Raw genomic sequence first — 15573 nt, forward strand, 5'->3', positions numbered from 1 at the left:
ACACACATGATGACTCTGTACAAGCCTTGATCGATTTCTTAAGAGGCCTTATCTGAGTGCCTTTATATTCTATTGATTTTCCTGAATTAAGTTTTACGGCCCTCAATTATTTTCCTGTATGGGTTGTCCGCCATCTACGCGCGGCGTGCCGTATAATTACAGCGGCGCGATTATGTCCCGGTTGATAATCCGGCGTTAATATACGGCGCGCTCCCCTTTCTATGGAGATTATCTCCCGTGTGCAGGCCGCTCCGGTGCGCCCCGGGCCAGGCAGATAAACCCGGGCCGCCCGGCCCCGGTGCCCGCCGCGCAGGCCGCGCTCCCGCGCTCCATGACATCTTGACAGGAAGGCGTTTATGGCAGAGCGTTGTGATCATCGGCTTCATTAGGAAAGCGTTTAACAATCATCGGAGATGATTTTTATAAACCTGCTGTTCTGCTGACTGGGGGATACCCACTATCACAGCACAATTAAGTTTCAAATGGGTTCTGAACACGGATGGCTAATATAATTCAGCCCTCGCGTTCGACGGCTGCATTATACAGTCATTTATCATCGGAGGGGGATTCTGACAGTGCTCGCGCGCGCCGGGGCCTCGATTCCACCGTCTCCTCCCGCCCGGGCCCCCGGAAGCCAGCTCGGCCTCCTCCAGGTGATGCCTGCAGAAGAAGTTAAGACAAAAAAAACCCCAAAAAACAAAAAAACAGATCGGCGGAGAGAAGCTTAATCAATGTATTAAGCGCGTGGGGCGCGGGGAGATATTTTTCTTACAGAGTACGTGTCTATCAAAGCTGCCATAAGTGACAATCCCAACGCCCGAAAATGCTTTATGGCAAATGGATGGCCGCTGTTGTTCTAGGCGCCCGGAACCCCTTATGAATATAAATGTGCGGGAAGAGGCGTCTCGGGGTCGGCATGCCCTCCTAAAAGAATTTACATTCCGCGCGGCACCCGCCCAGCTGCCGGATTCCTTCCCGGCTTCCAGAGCGGCCGCGGCCGGCCGGGCGCTGAAGCCCGTGTGATTATTTTTTTACATAAGGGACGTCTCTTGATCTGCATTTATTAAGGAGCGGAGAGGTGCCCCAGCCTAACCCGACCTGACGTAAATGCCGCGATGTGTTCATTTCCTCCCGCTACAAATCCAATCCATTCATATTCAGGACCCTTTATCTAATAGCGCTGATTCGATTGTTTTGGCTACAGCTGCAGAGCAATATATCACCGGGAAAATAATAGGTATGTCTCTCCCCGGCGATGATGTGATTTGCTTTAGCGGCGCTCGTATGGAGATCGGCACCATTTATTAATAAAAGACTCTGTTAGACGAACTCACCTCCTGCTTGACAGTCCCGAGAACAAAAGAGCTAATTCCTCCTTTTGTTTGTTAGCGAACACTGGGGCGCTGTGATGGGGTTGCCGAGGGTCAGGGCGTGCAGGGGCCCCCTGAGCCCCTACCTGCTTAATGATCTGTTTTACGGCATCGGATACATTCTCCAACGCGTGTCAGCACGGCCCCGCGCTTTCTAATCCTTACCGAGTCAACGGTCCGACCGCGCTTCCTAATTTTTACCGAGAAAGACGCATGCGGAGGGCCAGCGGGCGGAGACTTGCCGGGCGTGCGAGGCCTCGCCAAGTCTCTGAGTTTGCAGTGTGCAGCTAAACGGGTGCAGGTTAGTGGCTGCGTGGCTGCGTCCGTCTTGGGCAAACACCCGGGAAGCCTCGTGCAGAGGCGATAGAGCACTCGATTACCTTCTGTGGTGGTAGTGGTGGTGGTGGTGGTGGTGGTGGTGGAGGTGGTGGTGGTGGTGGTGGTGGTGGTGGTGGTGGAGGTGGTGGTGGTGGTGGTGGTGGTGGTGGTGGAGGTGGTGGTGGTGGAGGTGGTGGTGGTGGAGGTGGTGGTGGTGGTGGTGGTGGTGGTGGTGGAGGTGGTGGTGGTGGTGGTGGTGGTGGTGGTGGTGGAGGTGGTGGTGGTGGTGGTGGTGGTGGTGGTGGAGGTGGTGGTGGTGGTGGTGGTGGTGGTGGAGGTGGTGGTGGTGGTGGTGGTGGTGGTGGTGGAGGTGGTGGCGGAGGTGGTGGTGGTGGTGGTGGTGGTGGAGGTGGTGGTGGTGGTGGTGGTGGTGGTGGTGGTAGGGGGATAAGAGAGGTTAATTCTGTCCTGGGAGCAGGAGCCTCTTTGTAAAGAGGCTTTCTTCCTAACTCGGTGGGGAGTGGGGGAGCCACGTGGACGCCCAGGAGGGTGTGTTTTAAGTGCTGTCAAGTGCATCCTGTCTCATGGGCCACAGCCTGGCCGGCGGGGAGGGGCCTCCCGGTGGGACACGCCCAGGCCAGCGTGGCCCTGGCTGCTCACTTCCTGAGCTGGTGGTACAATGACTTCACCCTTCCCTGCTGGTGACAGGAGATCTCTACAGATAGATCACTTCAAAAAACATGTTTTATTGATTTCAGAGCAGAAGGGAGAAGGACACAGAGAGAGAAACATCTATGATGAGAAAGAATCATGGATCGGCTGCCTCCCACATGCCTCCCACCAGGGATCACGCCCGAAACACGGGCTTGTGCCCTGACTGGGAGTCAAACCGTGACCTCCTGGTTCACACCAGCCGAGCTGATAGAGCAGTTCGAAGCTGGCTCTCAGCACCGGTGCCTGGCGGGTGTGACACGGGCCGTGTCTGAGCACAGAGCCCCCTCCTCTCACGGGGTCATCCCATCCGCTACCGGCCAGGCCCTTCCTGTGAGGGAAGTTTAAGGGAAGCTCAGTGAAACTCCACTAGGAAACGTTATTTCCTAACGTCTCAGACACAGAAATGGGGCTTTGGCTCACATCTGGTGGCGGCGAATATTGTACTGCTAGATCAGTTCTTTTCAAAACTACATGGGTTGGAGGTCCTGTTTGAATGAATCTGTGTGTGTGTGTGTGTGTGTGTGTGTGTACATTCCCTTTTTGAAATATGTATTCCTGGTGATTGGTAAAAACTCGTATTTTAATTACTGGTGTCATAAAATGAGTATACATTGTTATAGCAATTAGTGTTTTATGCAAATCTGTCAAATCATAAATTATGGAGGCCTCGCCGTCATCTCTGTAAGAAGCACTTGATTTATACGCGTGGGTGCTGCGAGCCAGAGAGACTCCAACGAGGGCGCCCTTATTTCCTCATTTAAAAATGAGCCGCGAAGGCTGCCGTTTCAGGAAGCAAACGGCACTCGTGTGCAAAGCACAGGACACCTTTCCAAGGGAGATACACAGCGAAAGCGAAGCACTCCACGCGCGTGAAAAGAATGCTTGAAAGAAATCAGAGCCCTCACCAGTCTGGCTCAGTGGGTAGAGCGTCAGCCTGCGGACTGAAGGGTCCCAGGTTCGATTCCGGTGAAGGGCATGTACCTTGGTTGTGAGCACATCCCCAGCAGGGATGTGCAGGAGGCAGCTGATCGATGTTTGTAACTGACTATCCCTCTCCCTTCCACTCTGTAAACAGGCAATAATATGTATTTTTTTTTTTAAAGATAAGACCATATTAAAAAAAAAGAATTTAGAAAAACAGGAAGATGCCAAGTGAAGCCTGCTGACTAAGGAAATAGTCAGAGCAGCCAGGTTCTTGTCCCATAGCTCAGTGCAGGAAAAGACACCGGGACGGTCATGGGGACCTCTCCCAGCCACGAGGAGGCTCTGGCCCCAGGCCCTGCCTCGAATGAGCAGCATCTTGGGGAGTGGACGGCAGGAGGCCTTCTGTCCGTCTCCCGCTGCTGGGCCTCGGATCCTCCCAATTCCTGTCTCACAAACAATGCCACGGAGGAGATCCGTGGGGTTAATTTTTGCAGGTGGTTAGCTCCTTAAGACAAATCTACAAGTGCCACTGCTGGCCGAGGAGGACAGTGTCTCAGGTCCTTACCCCATCGCCCATCATGTTCCAGCTCCGGACCAGCCCGGTAAGAGGTGAGGACATGCGTTCTGCCCGCCGCAGGCCGCTCCCTGGTGCTTGGCGCGGTGGCATTTCAGAGCCAGTGGATTATTAGATTGTTGATGTGTTCACCTATTCAAAAGTGCCTTCTTGCCCTAGCTGGTTAGGCTCAATGGATCAGAGAGCATCGGCCTGCGGGCTGAAGGTTTCAGGTTCGATTCCAGTCAAGGGCACAAGCCCAGGTGGCAGGCTGATCCCCAGTAGGGGGCGTGCAGCATGCAGCCAACCAATGATTCTCTCTCATCCTTGATGTTTCTTTCTCTCCTTCCCTCTCCCTTTCTCTCTGAAATCAATAAAAACTTATTTAAAAAACAAAAGTGCATTCTTTGGTCAAATTACCTCTGGCTGCAGTGTTTACCTCAGTGCTGCTGGCATCTTAGTGGGATAATTGTGCTAATATTTTGTTTAGGTTTTTGGATTGTTTGTTTTTGCATCTATATTTACAGGATTATAGTAGTTTGTCTTTCTTTTAATGTTCTTGTCAGGTTTCAGCATCCAGGCCAAAGGTCTCCTCAGGGGAGTGGGAAGGGTTTCGCCTTTTTTATAGTCTCTGCAAATGCTTCTCTGAGATTGTTGTTTCCGCCCAGAATATTGAGAAGAATTCATTAATGAAATTCTCTGGGCCTGGAGGGTTTTTTTTTGTTTTTGTTTTTGTGGTGAGAGGTATAAATTACAAATCACATTTCTTTAATAAATGTGTGATTATTCACATTTTATTTCTCCCTTTATTAGTTTTCTAACTCGTGTTTTTGTAGGAATTTTTCTTTCATAATGTTAATTAATCTGCATAAAGTTACGTGTCATATCTTTTCATTCTCTTTTTAACATTGATGGCCTGTGTGGTAATGGCCCGTTTTTTAATTCTTAATTTTGATAATACCTGTCTTCTTTCTCAAAAAATCCTTCTAATGAGTTGCTAATTTAAAAAAAAATATTTTTAAAAGAACCACTTTTGACTTTGATTTTTCTCTCTTGTCCATTTGCTTTACACTTGAAACATTATATTTTTCTTAATTTTACTTGGGTTTAATTTACTCCTCTTTTTCTAACTTCCTAAGATGAATAATTCAATCTTTGACTTTAAGCCTTTTTATTCAGTACTTACATAAACATTTAAGGCTATTAATTTCCCTCTAAGCATGCCTTTAGTTGCACCTCATAAATTGTGTTGTATTGTGTATTTATTTTATCCTTTGTTACAAAGTATTTTATACCTTCCCTTATAATTTGTTCTTTAGCACACTGGTGATTTAGAAGTGTATTGCAGCATTTCTAAATATTTTTGGAATTTCTGGTTATATTTTTTGTCATTTATCTGTGGGGTATTTCTTCTATGGTTGGAGGATATAAGCTGAATGATGTTAACCCTTTAAACTTGGTTGAGAATTGCTTTCTGGTCCAGGAGATGGCCAATCAGTATGTAGCTTCTAAGGGTCTCATCTGGAATGTTAGTTGTGAAGGCGGGTCTTTGCTCTCCTGTCTTTGCCTCTGAGGTTTCTCTCGCGTCCTCTGAGCAGGCTTCATCCTTTCCCATTATTTCTGGTGGTCCTCCCCAATTTGTCCTCCACATTATTTATAGAATGTATGCGCTTCCCATGTGACTTCTACAGCCTCTAAAACGCATTTAAATGGGACGATTGAATTTTTAAAAAATACATCCTCTTATTCTCACATCTGGTCCTCTTCCCATTTTGAATGTGTCTCCCTTTCTTAGCCCGCTGTCTAATCTTGTATATTCCTGAAAAGAAGATGAATAATTTTACTCCAGTTTTCCTCCCCTTTTTTTAATATACTCTGTTCTGCACTCAATCAAAGAAACAGCAATCTCTTTGTGATTTATAAATATTAAAAAATAGAATATATGAAAGTGCTATAGATAGTCAAGCGCCGCATAATTTTAAGGCGGTATTATTAGTCGTCACGGCGCTCTGCCCCGAATGCGGGTCCTGAGGATCTGGTAGAATCATGGGAAACGGAGCAAGGACGCGAGGGCTGCCGATGACAGATTGCCGCCCTGTTCTCAGGGGCACCAGTGTCTTAGAATAGTCCGGGCTTTTAGACAGATTTGAGATGGGAACAGGGAGGACCTCCAACCCAGGCTCGCCCATCTGGTCTGGCCAGCGGACTGCAGCTGAGGGGAGCACTGGTCACACTGAGCAAGGCTGCGGCCGGGCTCCCGGGAGCGAGTCTCCCCTTTTCCTTTCGCTGCTGCTGCACGTTCCCGGGCAGGGCCTGGTGTGGTTTCACTGTTTTCCTGAGTAACAAGCGCACAGGCATGGCGCATCAGGGATGCCCACAGGTCTATCTCCTCGCCACCCGGGGTGCTGACTGTGGGCCCCCCACTTACCTCTGGCCCCACTAATGCCACCAGGAAGCCGGAGTCTCTGTTGCTGCCCTCCATTGTTGACTGGCCTGCTGCTGGGCACCTGGCTGAGGCTCCAGGGTCAGGCCTGCTCCCCACATGGGAGGGTCTGGGGGCAGGAGAGGAGGGGGCTGTCCCAGCAATGACGGGCCTCTCTTCTCTGAAAACAAGATCACTCTCGGTGCCCCTTCGTGTCCCCAGAAGATTGGGCCTCATCCTGTGCTTAAAAAATAAAAAAATAAAAAAATAAATTGCCCAGTAAAGTCAGGCGTTGTCACGGAGGAAGAGCGAGGGGGGAGGGCTCCTGGTGGGGGCGCAGCCTGCAGAGGAGGCTTAGCCAGGCCTCTGTTCCCAGCTGCCCACTGCAGCCGTGGCTGAGCACTGCACCTGGAGCTTTAGTGCGTGGCCAGGGGCCAGGGATGGCTGTGATCGATAAAGGGACACTGGGTGTGTGACGGCTCCCGTATGAATGTCCGTGATGCCCAGGGCCGGCCCTGGTCACTATTTATCCCGCCCACCCCCTGCGTGCCTACCTCTCTCTCTCTCTCTTCACTGCCTTTTATTCAACCAACGCCAATGGAGATTTTAACCAACGATTCCCTTAAAATACTTCAGCGCTTTACAAGATAGCATCATCCCAATGTTTTTATTTATTTGTTAATTTATATTTGTTATTGATTTTAGAGAGAGGGGAAGGGAAAGGGAGAGAGACAGAAACATCGATGTGAGAGAAACATCCATCAGTTGCCTTCTGTTGCCCCCGCCTCCTCCACTGGGGCGGAGCCCACAACCCGGGCACGTGCCCTGACCAGGAATCTAACCGGTGATCTCTTGGTTCATGGGTTGACCCTCTACCACGGAGCCACACCGGCCAGGCTCGATGTGATTTATTTTACTGGAGGATGAAGTTCTCCAGTTTCTCAGTGTTCAAAGGGGTCACTAGCGAGGGGGGCACCTCAGCTGGTGGAGAGGGGATTTTGGGGTTGCTACGTAATTCCAAGCGTAAGGCTGCCTCCTTCACTCAGGTGCCTCCCCCGGACAGGACCGCCTGTGCTGAGTCCGTTCCTGGTGAAACACGGACTAGTGACCAGGGAAGTGGGCTAAGGTCCCGGTTCGGCACCTCCCCCAGGACCCCGAGTCTCCACGGCGTTTGCAGCCGTGGGACAGTCATTTCTGATGGCATTTCTTTGTTTGTTTGTTTCTTGTTTTTTATTTTTTATTTTTACTTTACTGCCATGGACTTTACATTTATTTAAGGATCATTTGTCTCACTGGGCACAGTCTTTCTCTAGAACTCGGACTGTGAGCAGCAGCTGGAAGAAGGGAAATATTTCTCCGTCAAATAATTCAAAGATTTTTTTTTTTTCACCGTCATCATCTGTGAGCTGACTTATTTCCTAACCCCTGAGAACCACCATCCAGTGTTCCCTCTGTCCCCTGCATTCCAATCCCTGCGCCTGATTGGAAACATGTAAAGTGGAGGAGACAATGGTTCCAGAGGCATGCGTTTGTTGTTCGTACGCTATTGAACTGTCATGTTAGTTACACATAGATGTATAATTCCATGTGCACACATCCTACACAATCAGTTGTGTACATTAGCTGGGCAATCATCCCATAATTATATCTTTTTTAATTTAGTTTTTATTTTTTTATTTTATTTTATTGATTTTGTACAGAGAGGAAGGGAGAGAGATAGTTAGAAACATCAATGAGAGATATGCCTGCAACCAAGGTACATGCCCTTGACCAGAATCGAACCCGGGACCTTTCAGTCCCCAAGCCGACACTCTATCCATTGAGCCAAACTGGTTTCGGCCCATAATTATATCTTTACAACTGGTCACTGAAATAAGGCACAGACTGCGGGATCCACTTTGAGCGGAGGTCCCATTGCGCCTGTCTGTCACAGGCCGGCTTCAGAGCGGTGATTCTAAGGAGCAAAGCGCCTCAGCTGCAAAGAATTTTCTGAGGGGCGGGTGGGGGGCCATGTGGGCGCTCCCGCCTTCGGGAGGACCACCTGCCCGTGTTTTCAGAACGGCGTGGGCGGTGCCTGCTGTTCCCCGTTACTGCTTTCATCCTCCCAGCGTCCCGTCCTTCCTCCCTCATCACTGTCAGCTCCTGGACCACCTCCTTTGTGCCGCGGTCCCCGTGGTCCAGATGGAACTGATCTCTCTCGGCTCGGTCTTTCTTGAAGTTTGGTGTCTCCATCCTATGAGGTGGGTTTTTTGATTTGTCATCATTACTACCATCTGCTGCCCCCGGTTGGGTGGTAAGATTCTTGGAGATGGGAACGAAGTCTCCTGTCCCATCTGCGTCCCCTCCCAGCACCTGGCTCAGGGATTGCTCGGCGAGGGGACAGTGGAAGGGCCTCTAGGCGGCCCCTTGGTGCAGGCCTCCGGGGTCCGTGGAGAATCTCAGAGGTGCGCCACCCGGGCCACTCCACGAAGCCACCGCACCTGCCCGCGCAGAGTTAGCCAGGAGCAGGGGACCACGGAGAAGCCAGGCTGAGACGCACGATCTTCCACCTGCACGTTGGGGGGTACGTTTCCACGGCCAACACGGGGATGCTCTGGCAGGTCCATGGCCGGGATGCTCTGGCGGGCGGTTGCCATGGACATAATAATTTCTTTTCGACAAACAGAGTGAACGTGTCTGGGATGGTTGAGCTCCTCGCCTGCGATCGCTCACTGAGACACTATGCCGTGTCCCGACCTCCGTGACAGCATCGGGAAGACAACCACCGGCGGAGGCGGGCGAAGACAGCCGTGGCCTCGGTGATTATGGACCGACGCCCGGCACCCCAGAACGAGAAGGAGCTCCCAATTTGTGCTCCCTCCAGCCCCCGGCTGCGCTCTCGTCACTCAGGCCTGTCCCGGGAAGGACATCCCGTGTCACCGCCGTCACACGAGGCGCTCATTAGTGCGGGATCGCCACCGGGCCCTCGGGGAGGGCCGTCGCCCGTCTGTCTGTCACGCTCTTCTCCTCCTTCTGGCGCCTTTGATCACGGCCCGTGTCACCGTCCCGGGAGGAGCGGACGTTCTGATAGTGCAGCCGGCGGCGTGTCTGGCCGGGCGAGGGCCGGGCGGCCCCCACGGCCGCTCCCGGGGCGGCGGGCGCCCTGTCCGGGCCGGGCCCGCCGGGATGAGTGGTGGGTCCGGAAATTGCAGTAATGACTCACTCAGGCGGGGCAGTCCGTCCTGGCCCCGGCCCTCCACGCTCGGGCCACGTTCTCTGGAACGTTAGAACTCCCGCCGAAGGGGCAGAATTATCTAAATTTCCGTTTGACATTTTCCTTTACAATTGTTTTGACATCTCCATTTATAAATTTCTTTTCTGGTTGAAGCTCGATTGGGAGAGCGAATTTCTAGACTGAGGGCTGGTGCACAGCCTGAGGGCTGGTGCGCGGCCTGTTTAATTGGGGAGCGTCCGGTCCAGTTACCATCGATCAATGAGGACCGCCCGGGTAACACACCGATGGGATTCTGTGCTCCCCAAGACTTCTTCCTCCGCCTCCTGCTGGTTGCTTTTCAGAGCATTTTTATAAGAAATTGCGTTCCCTAGTTCAGCGGTCGGCAAACTCACTGGTCAACAGAGCCAAATCTCAATAGGACAACAACAAAATCTGTTTTGAGAGCCGAAAACCGACTTCTGTGCATGGGCCACGAAGTTTCAATTGCGCTTCTACGTGCGTGCCCGCCCACCCGTGGTATTTTGTGGAAGAGCCACACTCCAGAGGCCAAAGAGCCGCATATGGCTCTTGAGCCGCAGTTTGCCGACCACTGCCCTAGTTAATAAGATTGAGTATTCACCTTCCACAGGCAAGATGATCATGAGAGTGATCTCACTTAACTTCCCACAACCATGACTTGTTTTCTCGTTTGTTCCGGTGGGAACAGTTGCGACCTAGGGCCTCGGTCCAGTGCACGGGGCTGCATTGCTCCCTGGAGTCACGTGATGTCCATCAGGGCCCTGGCCAAGTCATCTTCTGACGGAGGCTTGTCCCCTTGGGCCCGCATCTCCCCGTTCTGCACCCCCTACCCCTGGTGACCATCGGTTCCCCTCTCTCTCCAACCTGAACCTCCTTAGATTCTTGTGGGAAGACTGGACCAGGGTCCCCAATACTGTCATCTTGGCAACTTTGGAACCTTGTGGCAGGACAACCTGCCAGCTCTGGCCTTGCAGGCTCTCCGCTGCTGCTGCACAGATATTTATTGAGCATGTAGTATGTGCCATCTGTCCAGTCCAAGGGCGCCCATGCCTGCTCACAGCGGGGCCGGGCCCTGGGAGTTCGGGGTGCAGGGTGCATCTCTTTCGTCCGAGCAGCTCCCACACCAGCGGAGCCATGGCCCGGAGCCCGCTCCGCTGGGCCTTCTCCATGAAGGGTTAAGTCTTGGCGGAGCGGGACGTGCCTGGGAAACTCGGCGGGCGGATTCTTGAGCTGGAAGGGCACGTAGCCGAATTCTTGAATGCGGAGAAATAATGCTTCCAAACTGTACTTTGGACGCGACACTCACTCTTTTGGCTCAGCAAACAAACCCGAAATTGTTTTTAGCTTTCTGCTCTGGCATTCACAAAGTTTTGCCTAAAACCCTTGGAGATTTGCTGCAAAAGATTTATTTATGTGCATTCTGAAGAGCGTGCCAGAATCCCGCGGCGGCGTGTTCTCCAAGATTCTCCCGAATGAAAGAGTGCAGTTCCTTCTGGAGGAGGAGGGGCGGCCGCAAGGTGACCGCGGGCCCAGGCCTCTCCGGGGCCGCGGAGCGATCTGCCGACAAGGCCACCGGCTCTGATGGAAGCCAGGCCCGGAGGGCTATCGGCGCAGCTGCCGCCTGCCACGGGTTTCACACCGAGGCCTACCCGTTGGTTAAGATAACGCAACCCACCTGGCTGCGCCACGCACAAAACACTGACATCCCACAAAGGCAAACGTCCTGTTCACGAAGGCGCTTCCAGGCATGCCGTAGCTCAATTCAACAGACAGGACCAGAAAGCGGGATGCGCGCGCAGAGACACTGAACACACACGCAAACCAAAGGCAGAAGGTGCTTTCTCTCTAGGAGCGCCTCAGTCACACAGAGAACTGTATTTATGCATATAAACATCACACGGATGGAAACCCTGGGATACAGATTAGTGTGAATTCTCCAATCTGCCTTTGGATCTAGGAAAACAGTGCACACTTCGTTTTCCAAAATGGAACCAAAAAGAAAAAGAAGAAAAAAGGACGTTGCTTAGTGTGGCTGTCATGCCGGCAGCAGCTCCTGGGAAGCCGTGAGCTTGCAGCCAAGTCCCCGCCCGGGGCCTCCCAGCCCTGGTCTGAAGGGTCCGACCCTGACCGTGGAGAGAAGTCCCTTTGGTGATAAAATCCGCCCCCGCTGGTTCCTCCGGCCCCCGATGGAATTCATCCGATGGAGCCGCTCCCCCGGTCCCGCGCGTGGTGTGTTGTTCCACGTGCTCAGGAGCGTCTGCCTCGGAGGCGGGAATGGGGGGAGGAAAGACACACTTTGAAGCGAGGAGGAGCCGCCCGCTTCTTTCTGCTCTGCTTTGGGCCTCACCCCGTGGCCGGCAGCTTTGGCCCGAGGGCTGAGGGTCAGAGCCAAGACCAGAGGCAGTGCCCGGGCCCCGGGCGCTTCTCATGAGGGGCTGTGTAGCCAGAGACATTGTAATCAAGAACTTTTTTTTTTTTTTTTTTTAATGTATCTTATTGATTTTAGAGAGGAAGAGAGAGCGAAAGAGAGAAACATCAATGATGAGAGAGAACCATTGATTGGCTGCCTCCTGCACGCCCCCTACTGGGGATCAAGCCCAAAAGCCAGGCTAGTACCCTTGGCCAGAATCGAACCTGGGACCCTTCAGTGGTCAATGCTCTGTCCACTGAGCCACACCAGGCAGGGCAAGCAAAGACCTTCTTGCACAGCGTGGCTCAGGTAACAAGGTGGTGATCAGACCAGCCGCGGCAGCAGTAAAATGGCGCTGACTACTTACAGAGGAGCCAAAGAGTTGAGCACAAGGAAAAATCTCTCTCTACAAGACCCTCCCCCTCGCTGTGCCCCCACCCCGCCCCCCCATCATAAAGGCGTGGATGACCAAGGCTCCCTCCAGACTCTGAGTCATGTGTCTCTCCATCCGCAGTGAGAGCACACAGTCACTCCCTTTCCGGTGTTGTCTTCTCCCTGTGTCTGCTAGTGCTCCCATCAACACGCAAACACACCGCTTCCTCCTGTCTGAGGGCCCCTCCACATCCCACACTGCCCTTAGAGCAAAGCAAGACGCCTCCCTGGGCCCTCACCCTCCCGCAGCAGGTGCCCTGGGCCTGGCCCCTCGGCAGCCAGGCCTGGCACCTCTCGCCCCTCTGATGTGACGCCCGCTCTCTCTGCTGATTGCGGGCAGACACCCAGGGAACATCCTGGCCCCTCTTCCTAAACACTGCCCCCCTCTGCCCTGACTGTCCTAGCCCCTCGCGTGAGGGAGGCATTGGGGCAGTTTCTGTCCGGGGCCAGCACCAAAGCAGAGTGCAGGCCCACAGGGAGACTGGGCCGGGCCGTGGTGAGAGAGGGATGGTGCTCCCGGAAAAGCCTCCAGCATCCTCTTCCCAAGCGAACCCCAATGTCAACCTCTGGGGTCACTGCAAGGACATGGGAGCCCGTTCCCTACGGACGCGGCTGCCTCTGGAGAGCTTGCTCTTGTCCCAAAATAGCGGCGCCTTCGCTGAGTGACAGGCCACCGAGGGTTCTGCCTTCTGGACTTCCTCCTAGAAACTTGCACAAGGGCTCACAACAGTTTGCAAGTAACTCATCCTGGCTGCCCCCCGTGAGCTGGGACAAGGCAGGGGGAGAGGCCGCCCTGGGGGTGGACGTCCAGGTTCCATGTTGCACTGAGAGATGGTGTATCTTGGATCTAGCTCTGTACTCTTTTTTTTTTTTTTTAAATATTTTATTGATATTTTACAGAGAGGAAGGGAGAGAGATGGAGAGGTAGAAACATCGATGAGAAGGAAACATCGACCAGCTGCCTCCTGCACATCCCCCACTGGGAATGTGCCCGCAACCAATGTACATGCCCCTGACCGGAATCGAACCTGGGACCTTTCAGTCTGCAGGCCGACGCTCTATCCACTGAGCCAAACCGGTTTCGGCAGTGTATTCTCTCTCTCTCTTTTCAATTCTCCTCCCTTCCAGCCAAGACAAACCTTGCCAAACACCAGGATTTGGTGAGGAGCGCGTTCATTGGTTTCAGGGGCCCTCGGCGTGCCGTCCGGGGACCGAGGCCCCTCTTGGCCGCTGTGGGCAGCCCCCGGTGGGCTGCTCTGTTCCGGGAAGTTAGCGGTGACGGCGTCACATGGGTGACCTGAATGGTGGGGGCCTCTCTGTTTTCTATTCGTTGTTGGGAAGGTTGAAGTTTGTTGTTTGCTTAATACTTTGACCCGATGAAGTGTTCCATCCTCCGCCGCTGGTGCACCCTGGTGATGGGCTCATCAGAGAGCCGGCGTCACGCCCCCATGAGCGAGGGGATCCTTCCCACTCGCAATGGGTGTGGCAGACAAGGTGTAATCCGGACGGCGCTGGCACTCCCTATTCACTTCTCATTTCCGACGGGTAAACTGGATCTTCTTTTAAAAGCCTTTCCATCGGGCTTTCTCCTCCCCTGGCAGCGAATGGCAAACGTGACACGGGGCACGCCAGGGACTAACACGTCCCTCTGGTCTACACGACCACGGAGAGTCATTATGGAAATCGAAATTCGCCATCATGGCCACCCTGGTCACGAGGGGCTGTCCCAGTGTCCCTGGGGGCTTACCTTCCTGGCATCGCTCCCCCAGGGCACGCAGGAGGAAGCGGAGGGCAGACCTTCCTCTCCACGGGGACAAGCTCTGGGGTGGTGGCCGTCCCGGAGGGCTTCTCTCTCAGCAGCCGGTCCGTGTGGGCCGGCCCCGGAGGGAGAGGGTGTGGCCCGGGGAGACGTGTCTGAGCGATGCCAAGTCACTGCCCAGGCTGGTGCTTCTCAGGCTGGCACTGGTCTCTGCCCACCCCAGGCGCATACCCGCGGCTGTCGCACCATCCCCACATGTGCCTTGCTGGCGTGTCCTGGGAGCCGTGTCCACACCATCTGCTTTAGAAAGTACAGCGTTCATACAACCGTCACCACATGGAGCCTTTCCGTAAAGGGGCTGCTGTACCTCTTCTGTCTGTCCAGCCCTTATTTTTATCTTTCTCAGTGGCATTTTGTAGTTTTCTTCTTTGGGGTCTACATTATTATTCCCAGTATTTTCCCCGGGCGCTTTCTATGGGGGACTGGTTTTGTAAACAAGAACCTGTTTTCCACTCATTATACGGATTATAACCGATAGGTAAGATTACTATTGATTTTTACATGTTTTTTTTCTGCTTGACACACTCCATGTTTCATTGGCTGGATAAGGCAAAAGATAAAATAGATTTTTTAGCACAAAGATAAAGATCGAGCATGTTTATTTGTTGAAATGACGTATCTGTGGGTCATGATTTGAATGGCCGATTTTCAAACCAGAAGATCTGTCTTACTTTATGGTCTATGCTCATCATCTCTGATTGACTCCGTGGGATTTACTCTGGAGAAGTGAGGGAGGGTTTGATCCACTGGCCTGAGATACCTTTGAACATTACGTAATTCTTCGTACTAACACGCCGCTCTTTGAGCGAGATCTTGCAAGGAGCCCCTTCGGAGAGAGGGTCTGATTGTCTTCGGGTGTAGGACTAGAAACAGAAGTTCGCAAATTAGAAAAAGAAATTCTCTGGAAAAGTCCCTCTGCCTAACTTGGATGATGAAAATTATATGAGAGAAATAATAAAAGCGCACGGTGGACCCTCTGACAGCCACCCCCTGCTTACTTAGGAAAGACCCGTGGAAGGTGCACGTGCCTCCCTCGTGTGCCGGGCTTGGGCAGCGTGGCGGGAGCCCTGAGGGAGCCTCTTCTGGTGTCTGCCATCTCAGCCGGTGCGGGAATAACGTAAGGAACACCCCAGGAGAAAGAGGAAGGTGGGGAATCCCGCCGATTACCCCGGGGGTTAGCTAAGGGTGCAAGGTCGCTGCAGCTGGCAAACCAGGCAGTGAAGCCTCAGGTGCATTAGGACACGGAGTGAACGCTGGTGTGGAATAGTTTGGTGATGGGGAAGGAAGAGAGGCAGGATGGGAAAGTTCCGGATAGTGTGTGTGTTCATAGCCAAGAAGCATTCTTAACTAGGGTTTGGGGAGACAGGTAGCCACAAGGA

This window comes from Pipistrellus kuhlii, unplaced genomic scaffold (assembly GCF_014108245.1).
Source record: "Pipistrellus kuhlii isolate mPipKuh1 unplaced genomic scaffold, mPipKuh1.p scaffold_m20_p_15, whole genome shotgun sequence".
Classification (NCBI taxonomy): domain Eukaryota; kingdom Metazoa; phylum Chordata; class Mammalia; order Chiroptera; family Vespertilionidae; genus Pipistrellus; species Pipistrellus kuhlii.